General features: G+C 63.6%; 1 protein-coding gene across 4 annotated transcripts in view; it reads right to left on the reverse strand.

The window, feature by feature from the left end:
• ATP2B3 (ATPase plasma membrane Ca2+ transporting 3) overlaps positions 1-9,403 on the reverse strand; it is a 60,778-nt gene extending 51,375 nt beyond the window's left edge. For 2 of the 4 annotated variants that reach the window (XR_011647925.1, XM_058292165.1), the window contains exon 1: positions 9,160-9,399. The gene's annotated coding sequence lies outside the window, so the exon portion shown is untranslated. Of the gene's footprint in view, positions 1-9,159 lie in introns of all 4 variants that reach the window. The other 2 variants (XM_058292166.1, XM_058292167.1) reach the window with 1 other exon arrangement.
• Positions 9,404-14,019: the final 4,616 nt, after the last annotated feature.

Raw genomic sequence — 14,019 nt, forward strand, 5'->3', positions numbered from 1 at the left:
GAGCTGCATTGCAGCAGGGAGCCCGGCCAGCCAGCGACGCCCCCTTCTCCTTCACCCAGCGCCACCCTCCCACACGCGCCCCCTCCTGCGTGGCGATGCTGGCGCTCAGACCCGCTTGCCATGCCCCGGAGAGCAGGTGACTGGCAGGAGGGACCTGGCCTGGCCTGGACGGCCCCTCCTGGCAGAGTGGGCCAGTGGTCCCGGTGGCGGTGGGGGCCGCCGGGCGCCGTGGCTGGCCTCGGGCACGTGCCTCCGGCTTAGAAAGGGGCAGAGCACGGGGGCCACAGGGGGCGGGGATGGGCAGAGGTGCCCCACCTGAGGACGGAAGCGTCCTCTAGAGCCCCACTCACACGGCTCCCCATTTGCACAGAGGCCAAAGGAGCAGCTTCTAGGTCACCGGGGTTGGGGGGAGCCCAGCTCCCCCAGATCTCCCGACTCTGTCCGTGGTGCCGTGCTGCCTGCCCTGCCAGCTTCCAGTTCCGGGAGCCAGCTCCCAGCCTCCGGAAGTAGCCAAGGCCTAAACAGGTAATTAAGGAAATGACGGGCAGCTAGAGGCCACAAGGCACTGTTGGCCCATGGGGCAGAGCTCTTCCAGCCCTGAGGGGCTGTGATGAGCCGCAGGGACTGCCAGGACACACGTCCCCAAGCGGTGTCGTCCTGGGCAACAGCTCCAGGGGGCCCGATCCCAGGGTGAGGTGGGGGCTGGGGAGGCATCTGGTTTCCGGAAACAGCCCTGAGTCCTTGGGAGGACTCTGGGGTCAAGATCAGGTGGGCAAAGGGTCTGTCAGGGAAAGAGGCCATTTCCTGGGGGCCTGTGAAAGGGTCCTGAGGCCAGGCCCCTGGCATGTGGCTGGGGACACGTGGGCTGCGAGGGCCTAGCACCCCTGTCACCCTCACCCAAATGGTCCCCAGTTCCTGGCAGAGGAGGCATCCATCCATTTTTTCCTAGCGGAACCCGGCTTGGCCAGAGGTTAGAGTCACACCTCAAGTCACGGGGCCCAGGACGCTTGGCCGAGTCACCCACAGGGCCAGGACTGTCACTGCGGGGACCCCAGGGGTAGGGAAGCTGGTCAGGTCCCCCAGAGCCCTCAGGTCACAGAGGGCCTGAGCACGACAGGGAGGCAGGCGTTTGAGGGCGCTCTCCCTGCCTGCCTCCCTGCAAGCCATGCAGAGCCCCTCGAAAAGACCCCAGCCTTGTGCACTCATTGGAGGGGGCGGCCTTGGTGCCAGGTGGAACAGAGAAGGCGAGCTCAGACTCAAACAGAGAGTCAAGGTGAGCTGCCCTTCTGGGGCCTGGAAAGTTCTCCAGGCTGACCGTGGCCCAAAGAGCCCACGGAGGGGGAGGAGAGTGGCCCTTAAGAACTGTTTCTAGCAAAGCCCACGTGGGGCGTCACGAAACTCTTGCAGGGCCCAGAGGGAAGGACGGGGGCCGCGGCCAGCTCACCTCAAGAGGCGGCCACCAGGACACCATGCCAACGCCAGGGGCGTTTCGAGTCTCACCCCTTGTTAGGTTTGTGTGTCTGTGCAAAAGCCCCCTGCTCGCCCCGGACCTGTGGGGCACCCAGCTGGGCCCCTCCCTCTGGTCCTCGGCCTGCTCGGGGACAGACGGTCGCTGAGGGCAGGGGGTGCTACAAAAGGCACCCCCCGGGAAGGGGCTGGGGACGGGGACACCCCAGGACTCTCTGCCCAGCATGCTGGCCCCTGCACTCCTCCCCTGGGGGAGACCCCACCCCCACCTGGAGACGAGGGGACCCAGGGCCACCTGCGATGATCGCTGGGCTGTAACCGCAGGTCCTTCTCCATGGACAGAGATTGGAGGGTGAGGGGGCCAGCTGCCCCCCCCCAATTGTCACATCCTCACGGGCCTTCCCCTCAGCGGGACGCCAGGGCAGAGGACGAGCCCACCCCCCAGAAGCTTCCTGCCGACGGCAGGTGCTGCCCCAGCCGGCCGCTCGCATGACCCACAGGGACTCAGGAGGCGCCGGGGGGGGCCACCCACCGGGGGGGCCATGGCCCTCCCTCCTGGACCTGGGCTCCAAACCACAGCCGGCCATTTGGACCCAGAGCCTTGAAGGAGGAACGGAGCTGAGGTGCCGGGTGGGGACAGGGGGACCCAGCACAGCAGGGGGAGGGGCCAGGCCCCGTTCCTGGGGGGCCCGAGGGACGCCCCAGCATTCGCCCGGCCTGGGCAGCAGGTGCCCAGTGCACCCCCAGGCCGCCCGCTCTGGGGCGGGGGCTCCCTCCCTGCGCGGCCCCCACTGAGGAGCGCGGCTCCTGGGACCCCACCTTCACCCCCCACCCCGGGCGCTGTGGAAATAGGGGTTCGGCCAGGAGCCCACCACTCCAGGTTTCTTCCCCCGGGTTCAGAGTTTGGTGTCCAGTCCTACGTGGGAACGCCAGCGTGGAAGGAGCTGTGGGTGTCGGGGCTCCCTGGGGCAGAGGCACTGACCAGGTGGGGTGGCAAGCAGGGAGCCGCTGGCTATTTTTTACCTTCCTCCCTTGGGGTAAGCAAAACTGCGCCTCCAAAGAGAGAAGGGGAAGGACAAAGGCCCCTGGCTGGAGGTCAGCGGCGGCGCTATCGGAGAGTGCCATCAGCCGCCTGCCGTATCCTGCCATCTCCTCCAGGGTGGCCGGGCTCGTTTTTCTCTGTCCTCATCAGGAGCAGCTGGCATTGCCCGGCTCACCTAGGCCTCTGCTCACGTGCCCACCCTCCTCCCGACACCCCCTCCTGCCCTCGGGGCCTGCTGTTCGGGAACACCCTCCCCCCCCCAGCGCTTGTTTGGGAGGGGGCGGAAGGGGGACTTGATCGAATGGGCCTCACGCTCCCGGGAAGCAGCAGCAAGCCAGAAGCACAGGGGGGGTTTGTTTGAAGATGACCGAAGGGGACCTGCACTCCAGAGATCAGAAGGTGCAAGACACGAGTCAAGAGCACGTCACTGGCGCAGGGACATGCAGCCAGCTCAGCGCGACCGGATGGACAGCCTAGAAGCAGGCCCTATCACGGACGGGAAGGAGGCGTCACGAGCGAGCCAGGGAGCAGGTTATTCGACCAAAGAAATGGTGACAGCGGGTCAGCGGTCTGGGAAACGCTGTACCTTAGATCCTCACCTACAGGTCTCCTAGGGGTTAAACAGGGGTGGGCAAAACTATGGCCCGAGGACCAAACCCAGCAGCCACGGGCTTTTGTGAATAAAGTTTTATTGGCACGCATCCACGCCCATCCGCCTGTGCCTGGCGTCTGGCCGCTTGCACGCCGCAACGGCAGATTCAGGCCCACAAAGCCGAGAGCATTTACTCGCCAGCCCGGTACGGTAGAAGTCTGCCAACACCTGGATTACAGAGTTAACCACCTTAGAAATGAAACCGCTCGCCCACCCGCGTGCGCCCGCACACACACGCCCCAGAGACAAGTAGTCCTCTGATTTCTGTAAGAGACTTTGCAAGCCTAGAAGCAATGGAAGAAATCACCGAAAACTGCGAGACAGAAAATTGTTCACCTTTGCCTGAAAAAAAATAAAAAGGCAAAGAACAAGGAGGTTCATATTATCTGCAACAAATATGCTAAATTGTCACTATCTTTAGGATATATAGCTTACTTGAACCCACCAGAGGAACATGAAGACCTTAATAAATAAATGTTAGGAACAGACAATGCGCTAAGGGGAGGAGGAGGAGGAGGAGAGAGAGGGAGAGATACAAGTAATCAACCTGTGCTCACACTCACCAGCAAGTAAAAAACCCAGAAACTAAAGTTCCTATTTTTTCACCTCCGGAATGATGGCAGGTTGTTTGATTATAATACCCAAAGCAGGGAGCTTTTCCAAGCCCTGAAAAGACCCTTTTGGAGATTATTCTGGAGGAACCTGTGCAGAGCCTTAGAAAGGTTACCATCTGGGTTCAGGGCAAGCGACAACGCACCAAGTGGCTCGTCACAGCGGCACGCCAAAGAGTGAAACCAATCCGACCGCCTGGATTTCCCAAAATAGCCAAATAATTAAGCGAATTCCAGTCTCTTGAGAGAATATTATTCATCCATTAAAAATTATAATTACCGCACCCACAACGGTCCGAATCCATCCTAGGTGCTTGATAAGCAGCTGGCAAATGACTGAGAGCTCATTTGACATTTCTTCTCCATGCAGGTCAACCGACCTACTCATTTTCCCAATAAGCACTTGCTACTTCCATAAGCTTAAAGAATTAACTATGTCCATTTTGAAAAATATATATATATATTCACTTAGGAAACAATCATATTAATAAAGAAAATGCTTCTGTTAAGTAAAAAAAAAAAAAAAGATTACACAATTGTCCCCATGGCATAATTACAGTAATGTGAAAAGAAATAGCCTGTGCAGCAAGAAAGGACCGGAAACAAATACGATATAAGGAGAATGCCAACTTGCATCCTGGCGATAGGATTAGGGGCGGGGAGTCCAATTTCTCGGACTTCTCTGTGTTTTATGAATTTTCTATGCCGAGCATCTGGGTTCGGAACATTGTTTTCAATGGGAAGAGAGAAACACGGCGTAAGGCATGCCAGCAGCAGCCTGGCCCATCTGGGCACATGCTCCCTCCAGCCTTGGCCTTGACGGTGCCGTTCCATTCGGCTGCTGGACACTGGGTTTTGCGGCTGCACCCCGCTCCTTCCACTGCGCAGGAGCCTGATTAGAACGGAAGTGCGGCCTGATCTGGCGAAGCAGCGGGCGGCCAGGCCAGGGGCCGTGGTGGTGGGGACCGCCTTCCCCAGTGCTCTGCGGGCTGCTCCTTGAAATGGGGGGCCTTTTCATCCTGCTGGCCCAGCAGCCCTGAGCTGGAGAGGCGGGCTCGCCGGCCAAGGCGCCCGGAACGTCCAGACCGGCAGGGGCGCCCGGGCGAGGGCGGGGCTGCGCTGAGGTTTCCCGCCCTCTCCTTTTAGAGACAGAGGCAGGGGTGAGGATGCCCTAGGCCATGGCGGGGGTCAGGGTTGTCTGGCCAGGATGGGCCCTCGGCGGGTCTCCATCCAGGCGGGTTGGGAGGCTGGGCTCGGGTTGGGGGCCTGAGCCCACGGAAGTGGGTTGTCGGGGGTTCTTGGACAAAGCAGGTGAGCTCCCAGAAGGCAGTGTTCTGTGTGACCAGAGGCAAGCACAGGGGCTGGCACACAAGAGATCTGGGTGGGGCACCCCACCGTCTTCCCCGCAAGGCTGGATTGACTCTGAGGCCACCAGGAAACGCTATGCCCTCCCGGGACAGCTCTGCCAAGGCCCACGAGGGCTGAGAACGCTTCGGGGGCTTCTCTTCCAGGTGGGTCTCTGGGAGAGCCTGCCCTGGGGGCCAGCCAGGGACTGGGAGGGCTCGGGTCAGCATTTTCTTGAAAGCCAGGCCATGCGACGGAACTTTCCGGAGAGACGGAAGTGTCCCCTATCTGTGCCGCCCAGAGCCAGTAGCCACTAGCCACGTGTGCCTACTGAGCCCCTGAGATGTGTCTGCTGAGACCGAGGAGCTATTTTTCTTTTGAGTTTTATTTCATTTAAATTTGAATAGCCATATGTAGCTAAGGGCTACCAGATTGGACAGCACCACTCTAGAAAGACTTTGGAAAAGATCCTCTCATTTGAATCCAAGGGTTGCCCTTTTCTCAAGGGACTGGCCTATAAAACAACCCCAGCCTGCCTGGGACCCCCTTAAGTCAGGTGCCCCCCCACCCCCCAAGGGCACTGACAACAGGATCCACTTTGTAAAACTTTGATTGGGTCCCAAGTCTCGCGCAACCTCTTCTGCTCAAAGCGAGGCCTCCGGCAAATACCCTCACCCTGTGGCTCTGCCCTGTGACCTTGGCCTAGTCCCCCTTTCCTGCCTTGGACAGCCAAGGACATTTGGCTTCCGCGGCTCAGGGGAAGCTTTTCCCTAATTTCCAGCCCCCTCCCCTTGGCCCCGCCTTCCCTCCGTCTTCCTGTCCTGATGATGTGTGGGCTCAAATCCTTCTCTGCAGGCGGCACTCGCAGGCCCACTTCCAGCACCTCCTACCGAACAGAAGGTACCCAGGCAGGGGAGGACTTGCCAGCCGGGCGCCACTTGGCCCGGCTTCTGCCAGCTTCACCAGGGCGGCCTGCAGGGGACCGAAGGGGAGCCGGGGCCCCGGCTCAATGAGTGGCCTTCTGGGAAATGCCCGAGCTGGGGAGGAGACAGCGGCACATGCCAGTTCTCTGCCCACCCAGCCCTGGGCGCGGCGGAGGGCTTGCTGCAAAGTCACAGCCTGAGCCTGGCACCTGGGCCCGTGACAGAGATGGCCCGGGGGGAGGGGCTTCTCATGGGCAGCATGCCCTGGGCAGGTTGGTGGTCGGTTTCTGGGGCCACAGGTCAGGTCCCCATCCCTCCAGCGACGCCCCGGAGGGGCAGCCTGGAAGACTTCTGGAAAAGTGGATCATTGCCCAACTCAGTTTGGACTGATAGAAATCCAAGCTCTGGCTGTTTTCCTTCGAAGATGGACGGGGACACTCGGGGGCTTTGGTTTCCATGCTGCAGAGTCTTTCCATGAACCCCAGGCTCACCCTGACAGGGCGGGAAGCGCCTGATACCCGGCTCACAGAGGGCCCTGCACCCTCCACCGAGCTCTGCAGACTTCTCGAGACCTCAGCTGAGTGGCCGCGCACAGGCTGGGCTCAGGAGCCCGGCGGCCCGTGGCCCACTCCCAGTATTCCTGCGGACTCGCTGTGTGACCTCCGGCCCATCACCCAACCTCTCTGGGCCTCAGCCATCTCATCTGTGAAATGGGATCGTAACAGCACTTGCTTCACCAGGTCGTTGTCTCCGCCGAGGGAGGCGACGACTGTGACGGGCTTAGAAGGGCCCTGGGCATGAGGCAAATAGCATTATTACTGTCGCCCCTACCGGCTTTGCTGGAGGTGCTGTCACCTCTGATGGGGACAAGAGCTACCTTTTAAACAACATGCAAACCGGCAGTTTGAAAACTGAAGGGAGTAGGATGGGGCGGCGGGGTGCAAGGCCATGGGCAGGCCAGGGGCCCTTCCCCACGCTGACCTGTGCCCTGGGTGTGGGGAGAAGAGCTGGGGTGGAGCCCACTCGCCGGCTCCCAGGCCGGCCTCAGCCCGCTCGCCTCGGGCATGATTCAACCTGGGCGGCTCCGGGATGCTGAAATGCCAGTGCACAGGGGCTGCGGAGGCCCCCTCCCACCCCGCGTGGCCCCGAGCAGCAAAGGGACTTGTCCAAGGTTGCCAGGAGACAGTGGGGTGCAGAGCCGGAGCCAGAGCCCAAGACCCCCTCGCCACCCCTGCCGGCCCTCCCTGGCCTGTACGGGCCACCGGGCAAGCCCCCCGTGGAGGCGCCCCCTTGGCGCAGCTCTCCCCAGTGCAGCCCCTAACCGGGGCTCTCCTGTCCCCCAGGACTGCCTCTCCTCCTGGCTCTGCTCAGAGCCCCTTCCCACGCCCGCCCTGCTTCCATCTGCCTGCACTGCCCCCGCCCCCCCCCCGGGGGCCAGAGCGCGAACCCTCTGGCAGGGCTGTGCGGGGACCAGGCAGAGCAGGCGCCCTTGGCCCTCCCCCACCTGGAGGCCGGCGGCGGGGACCATCAGCCGCCCCGGAGCCGCAGCTGCCCAGCCCCTCCCAGCCGGCTCCACTCTCCACCCTCTGACCCCCAGCCCAGCCTCGGCCAAGTCCATGGCGACGGGGCAGCTCCCTAGCCCCCTTTCCCAGGGGCCATGTGGGTGGGGTTCAGCCGGACTGGCCGCATGACCTTGCAAGTTTCGCCTCCCTGGGCCTTGGTTTCCTCCTCTGACGAGTGACCCGGAACGCGCCGAGAGCAGCGCCTGGCACATGGGCGGCCCTCGGGAGGTGGGGGCTAGACTCGACTGTGCTGCCCCCACCCCCGCTCAGGCCAGGGAAGGGGCCTCCATCCACTCCAGCGACACGGGGCTAAGTCCCTTCCCTGCTCCGTGCCTCACTTGCCCGTCTGAAAGATGGGGGACAGAACTCCAAGTTTTGCCTCCCTCACCAGGTGATGATAAAATTCCACGAGGTCAAGGTCACCTGGGCTCTTGGGCAGTCAGTGGAGATGGGCGAGGGAGCACCGTCAGGATGCCAGCAGCCCCCCGAGGGGCGATGGCAGGGGGTGAGAGCAAGGACGCTGGTGGGGGCACCTGGCGTCCAAGGGTCCGTAGGGTGCATGGCGAGATCGGGATGGGAGCCAGCTGGGGACAGGCTGGACCTGATCTGGCAGCAGGCAGGGACGTGCTTTAGGGCTGCTGGAGTGCCCCCACTCACTGGAGCTGGCCAGGGAGGGGAAAGCGTCCAGTGAGGGGGGGTCCAGCCCCTGCCCTGCCCCCCGAGGGTTTCCCCACTCGCCCAGCCCCTTGCTCAGCCCTTGCCCTCGGCGCCCTCGCAGAGTCCCTCCAGTCCTGCACTGCCCCCGCCGTGCATCCCACTGCCCCTGCGGAGCCTTGCGGTGGCCAGCGGAAGGAGAGCCACCAGGTCCCGGGGAGAGAGATGGCTGGTGGCAGGGGAAGACCCCCCTCCGGGTGTGCGACTCCAGCCACTCGGAATTCTAAAATCCTAAACCCAGAGCATTGACCCTTGGGAAAACTGAGGCGGCGCCGGGAAAATCCATCTGTCCAAGGTCACACAGGTGAGGAGGGGCAGGACAGCCGTGGATGCAGAGATGGAGAAGGAGGGACCCAAGTGTGGTGCCAGTGGTGGGGTCACCGGCGGGCGTGTGGACTGGCAAGGGCTCCTCAGACCTTGTGTCAGGCGAGGATGACACAGTGTTAGGGCGCAGGGAGAGGGGGCCGCCAGTAGCCGAGAAGGTGCGTGCGCGGGGGCCGGACTCCCGGCCCAGGCCCGACGCCCCCCGCCGTGCCCACCCGCTCCCTGGCCTGGCCACCTCGCCCGCAGCCCCCGAGTGGCCTTTCTCCGCAAACGAGGGCGCGCGTGCGCGCGGGATGCGGGGTGCGGGGCGCTGCCCGCCGGCCGGGGCCCCCGGGTGACGCGCGGCCGCTGCGCCGCAAGGACACGCAGGCCCAGCGAGGGGCGCAGGTGCCGCGGGCGGGGACCCGCGTCGCCCACCTGCAGGGGCCGCGCCACCTGCCGGGCCGCCCTTCCGCCCCGCGCCCGCGCCGGCTCCCGGCGCCCACCCCGGCGGCGCCCGCGCGCCCAGGGCGCCACTTACCCGGCCACGGGCACGGCCGCCACTGCGGCCTCGGCTCTCCGGCGGGCGCTGTCGCGGGCGGGCGGGCGCCCGGTGGGCGGCAATCCGCTCCCAGCGTGGAAAGGCTCGGGCAGAGGGCCACCTGGCCGGCAGCGCCGGGGCGCGACCCTCCGCGGCGGGCGAGGCTGCGGCCGAGTGCGCCCCACGCTCCGCACCGGCGGCGGCGGCCGACGCGGCGCGCTCAGCTCCAGCCGCAGCTCTGAGCGCGGAGGGAGGGAGGGGGAGGGAGGAGCGGGGGGGGGGGGGGGGAGGAGGAGGAGGGAGGAGGAGGAGGGAGCGGGGGGGCGGCGCGGCGCGGGGCGGGGGCCGCGGGGCTCCCGAGCCACGCGCAGCCGTGCGCCCTTCTGTGTCCCCCCCGGCGTGCCGGGGGCTGCCGCCCCAGGGTCCCGGCCGAGTGGGGGCGGGCGCGCCTGGAAACTGGGGACCTGGGCACCTGGGAGCCCGAGCAGGTGACCGTGACCGGCACACCAACCCCGGCCCTTGGGGGGGGTCTCTCCAGTGGTGAAATGGGGTGTGCAGCTGGGTGGAAGATTTGCAACAAGGGGACCAGGACCCCAGTGGACGATGGGGGGTTGGGGATGGCTGGAAACGGTCCTGCCAAGGTAGGGAGGACGGACATCCGAAGGCTTGTTGCCAAAGCGGACCCGAAACTTCCAGCAGGTTCTGCGAGCGGGTGACCCCCAAATGTCAGCGCACTAGCAGGTGCCCAGAGATGACCGTGAGCACGGCTGAAGCCGGGTGCAGACACCTGTACCCACCCACACACGCACACCCTCACACATGTCCACTCCTCACACGCTGGTATAGACGCGCTCACTTGGACACACTCAAACACACACATTCACTCACACGCATCTCCTCACACATGCTGCACTGCACACACGCCCCTGCTCACGCGCTCACACATGCGTGCGCGCACGCTCACTGACACACTCACACAACACTCACACGCAGGCACAGTCACCCAGTCACACACACAGGCTCACGCACACTCATTTGCACTTGCGCGCGCATTCAGTTCTTGCCACACAGGGACATGCCCCCTCCCACAGTTATTCGCACAGAGTCCCTCATGCCTGCCCCCCCCCCCCCGCGTCCTCGGGTACTCACACAGGCACACGCGCACACTCAGAGGCTCTCACACGTTCATCCTCACAAGCTCACGCGGGCACTCGCCCTCACGCACACCCATGCCCGCCGGCAGCTTGAGCCCGGAGGCAGTTTTCTCTGGGTTTGCTTGTGTTGGTCGCCCCTGAGCTGGCTGCCTGGCAGGCCGAGGAGGACACCCCCAGCCCACCCTGCCCGGGCAGCCGGGCTCCCCACAGCCCGCGGGGGCCTCAGCCGTCCTCCAGCGCTGGGCTCCGCCTCGGCCCTGCAGCTATTCCAGAGCGCAAGGCAGGTGCAGGGGGGCCGGCAGGCAGGCCGGCTCCGTGGGGCCAGATCCGCCGGGGGAACCCACCTCCCACACACCCCAGGGCTCCCCACAGCCCAGAAGAGGACAACGGGAGCACGCCGCTGCCTTTACCCAACTCCAGGTGTGCACCAAGCACCGACGACCGAACCCTGTGTCAGCTCACGAGAGGGGCCCGCCTCAGGCGGCTCTGCTCCCTGTCCCATGTTGCAGACGGGTAAACAGAGGCTCGGCGTGTCACCAAATCCCCCCCGGAGCGCATTGCCAAGCTGAGCTTTCACCCCGGCAGGGTGACGGTGTGCCACACGGGGGAAGAGGCCCTTCGGCCGCCGTGGAGCCTCGATGGCAGCAGATGCAACCCTCCTCAGTGGGCTGGCTTCCTGGGGACAGGCCAGTGCCCGTGTCTTTCACTCCTAAGTCCAGGGCCCGGGCCTGGGAACCCCATCTCCAGAGCGGCTCCTCCCACCTCCTCTGGTGGCCTCATCAGGGACATTCCTTGCAAGGAGTACACCCTGGCTGCTTGCAGACCCCTCTGGTGTCGGTCCACATCAAACGTCCAAACATGCGGGCAGCTCTCGAGAGCAGGAGTGGGGTGGGACCCCCGGAGAGGTGCCCCAAGCAAATGGCCATCCCCAGAGGGCCACTGGGCCCGGAGCTGTGATGGCCCCTCTTTTTTTCCCCTCCGGTGTTTTTCATTATTTGATATCTGCCAGTACCTCTCCCCAATCAGAGGGCAGATGAGAGGATTGACCGTGATAACCGATGTAAACAAACGTGGCCGGGCCCAGGAAGGTAGCAATCACTTGGCCAAATAGTATGTCGGCAGGCAGAGGTACTCGACCCGAGAGGAACGCACAGCGCGCCACCGTGGGCAAGGGCATGGCGGAAGGAGTGGTCACCAAACGACACAGAATGAGGACTTTCCAGCTCCCTGCCCTGCCTGCCTCGGCGGCAAAGCACCGACAACCTGATTAACGATGGCTTAAGCCAGGGGCCAGCAGGCTGCTTCCGTGAAGGGCCAGGTGGAAAATATTTTCAGCTTTGCAGGCCACACGGTATCTGGCGCAAATACTCAACTCTGGATGGGCCCTCTTTTTGTGGCTCAAGTCAGCTGGTCACCGACTTGGAATCTTGGAGCCAAGGCGGGGGACCCAGGGCAGGAGTCAGGGGCCCAGGTGCCAGGTCAACTCAGCCAGTCCCACTGGTGGCACACGCCCCCTGGCTAGCCCCTCCTGGTTTCTTCAGCTGTAAAGAAGTGAGCAGGGAGAGGTTGGCCAGAAAGATCTTACAGCAAGTCCTGCCCTGGAGACGCTAGGGAGTCAGCCCAAGGGACACCTGTGACCTCCATCCTTTGCCACCTTCCCTCACCGTGCCTTTGATGCCACCCTCCCCCCCTCCCCCCCCAGCCAGGGACCTGGAGGCCTGGATCACCACCTCGCTCTCCTGTCCGCTGTCTCCTCCCAGGTCACACAGCTATGGCTCAGTTTCTCTCATCCTGAAAAAAAACCCCCAAAATCCACCACCCTCTCTCCCTCTGGCCATCGCCTTACTGCCTTCTTCCCCTTCCACTCTCACTTCTGCACCCCCCACCCACTCTGCTCAGCTGCCCCCAGCCCCCTTCAGCCCTCGCTGCTGCACCACGTGTGACTGCTCTCTTTTCCTCAGGAGGGCCCCCGACATCCTCCTCCTCCCCCCTCTCAGGCCCAGGCCGCCCCCGTCACCTGCCGGTGCTTTCCTCCTTCCATGTTGAGTAGCCTGTCACTGCCTCCTGGGGGAGGAGGGAGACCGAGCCTAAAAGGGGACCCCTGGGGCTCCCCTTTTCTTCTCATGCCCACTCTCTGCCTGGTGGCAATCACACACACACCCATCCAGGGCTAGGAATCCACCAGGTGTGGGGACCCCCAGGCCCACCCACACCCACAGCTGGAAAACGGTGCCCCAAAATATCAGGCCCTCATCCCTCTAACCCAGGGCTTCTTAACCTTCTTTTGTTCCACGGACCCCTTTGCCAGGCAGGTGAAAACCACGGACCCCTTCTCAGAATGTAGTGGCAGAGAGTTTTATGACCCTCGGCATTGGAGGTCCGAGAAAATACAGAAAATCAGTTGCTTTTTTTTTCCAATTCAAGCTCCCAGAGCCCCCAAAGGTTGAGAGCATCTGCTCTAACCTTGACCGAGACCTTCTTTGGGTAAAAGAGCCTTTGTGGCCATGATGAAGTTAAGGCTCTTGGATGGCGAGAGGTCCTGGGTGGGCTGGGCGGGCCAGCATGGGGGTCCCCGGGAGATGGAGGCAGAGGGAGGTTGGACCCCAACACAACCACCAGCCCGGTAACCACGGCGGCCCCCAAGAAGCCGGAAGAGGCGAGGACAGCTTCTCCCCTGGGGCCTGCGGAGCGAGCGCGGCCCTGTCTTCACTCTGACTCTCACCCACTGGTGCGGATGGCAGCCTTCCGGCCTCCAGCGTGACCAGAGGACAAACATCTGTCTTTCTAAGCCGCCTAGCGTGTGGCCCTTGGCGACGGCAGCACCAAGAAACGGAGACCCCTCTCCTCGGGTCTCAGGCGCTCAGCCTCAGTAGACTTCACCCCCGAACGTTCCGGAAGCCCCGAGGTCGCCTCCTCAGTGCTCAGGGTCCCTCGGCCCCCCTCCTCAGATGTCCTTCCCCACGCCCCCCAGCCCCGGCCGGCAGACGCCTAGCCCGCTGCTCACCGGCAAGCCCCGACTCGCCTAAATCCAAGTGATGGATTTGGCTTAGGCTCCAGCTGGGCCGCCACGTCCAGAGGCACCTGACCTGCCGGGAAATGGCCGCCCGCCCCCCACCCCGATCGGCTCCTTGGCGGCCACCCCTGGCAGGGAACAGCCTGCCCAGAGCAGGCTGCTCCCGTGACGTCCATTGCCATGTGTGTGCTGACAGCTGCCCCTGCACCCCTGGGGCCCAGACCTATCCGTTCGCTCCCGCGAGGCCCTCAGCCCAGGCGGCATTCCTTGCAGCCTCCTCCCTGTCTGGGGCGGTGTCTCTGGGGATCTCAGCCTTCCTGCCACTTTCCGACTGTTGCCAGGCTGGGGCCCCGACCCTCTGTGGCACTGCCCACCCTCGGACCGCCTGGGGACGGACGTGGGGCTGCCTTCTTCCGGGGTGTCCTTGAGGGGGCTTTGTTTTCCAAAAAGCCCAACCAGTCTCGACTTCTGGCCCTCCATTATTCTTAATAATGAATTGTTTGCACCACACTCGCAGCGTGAGGCCCAGAAATTCGTCTTTGCGCAGAGGTCAAGACCAAGTGTTCTTGGCTGGGAGCCCAGCCTTCCTGCCCGGACCCACACACCCTGGTGTGGGTGGCCCAGCCGTCTCTGCAGCTGTTGCCCGCACTGCCAGGGGGCTTCCTGGGCCTGGAGGGGCCCAGAGGGGCGCCC

Source organism: Dasypus novemcinctus, chromosome X, assembly GCF_030445035.2.
Source record: "Dasypus novemcinctus isolate mDasNov1 chromosome X, mDasNov1.1.hap2, whole genome shotgun sequence".
Lineage (NCBI taxonomy): Eukaryota > Metazoa > Chordata > Mammalia > Cingulata > Dasypodidae > Dasypus > Dasypus novemcinctus.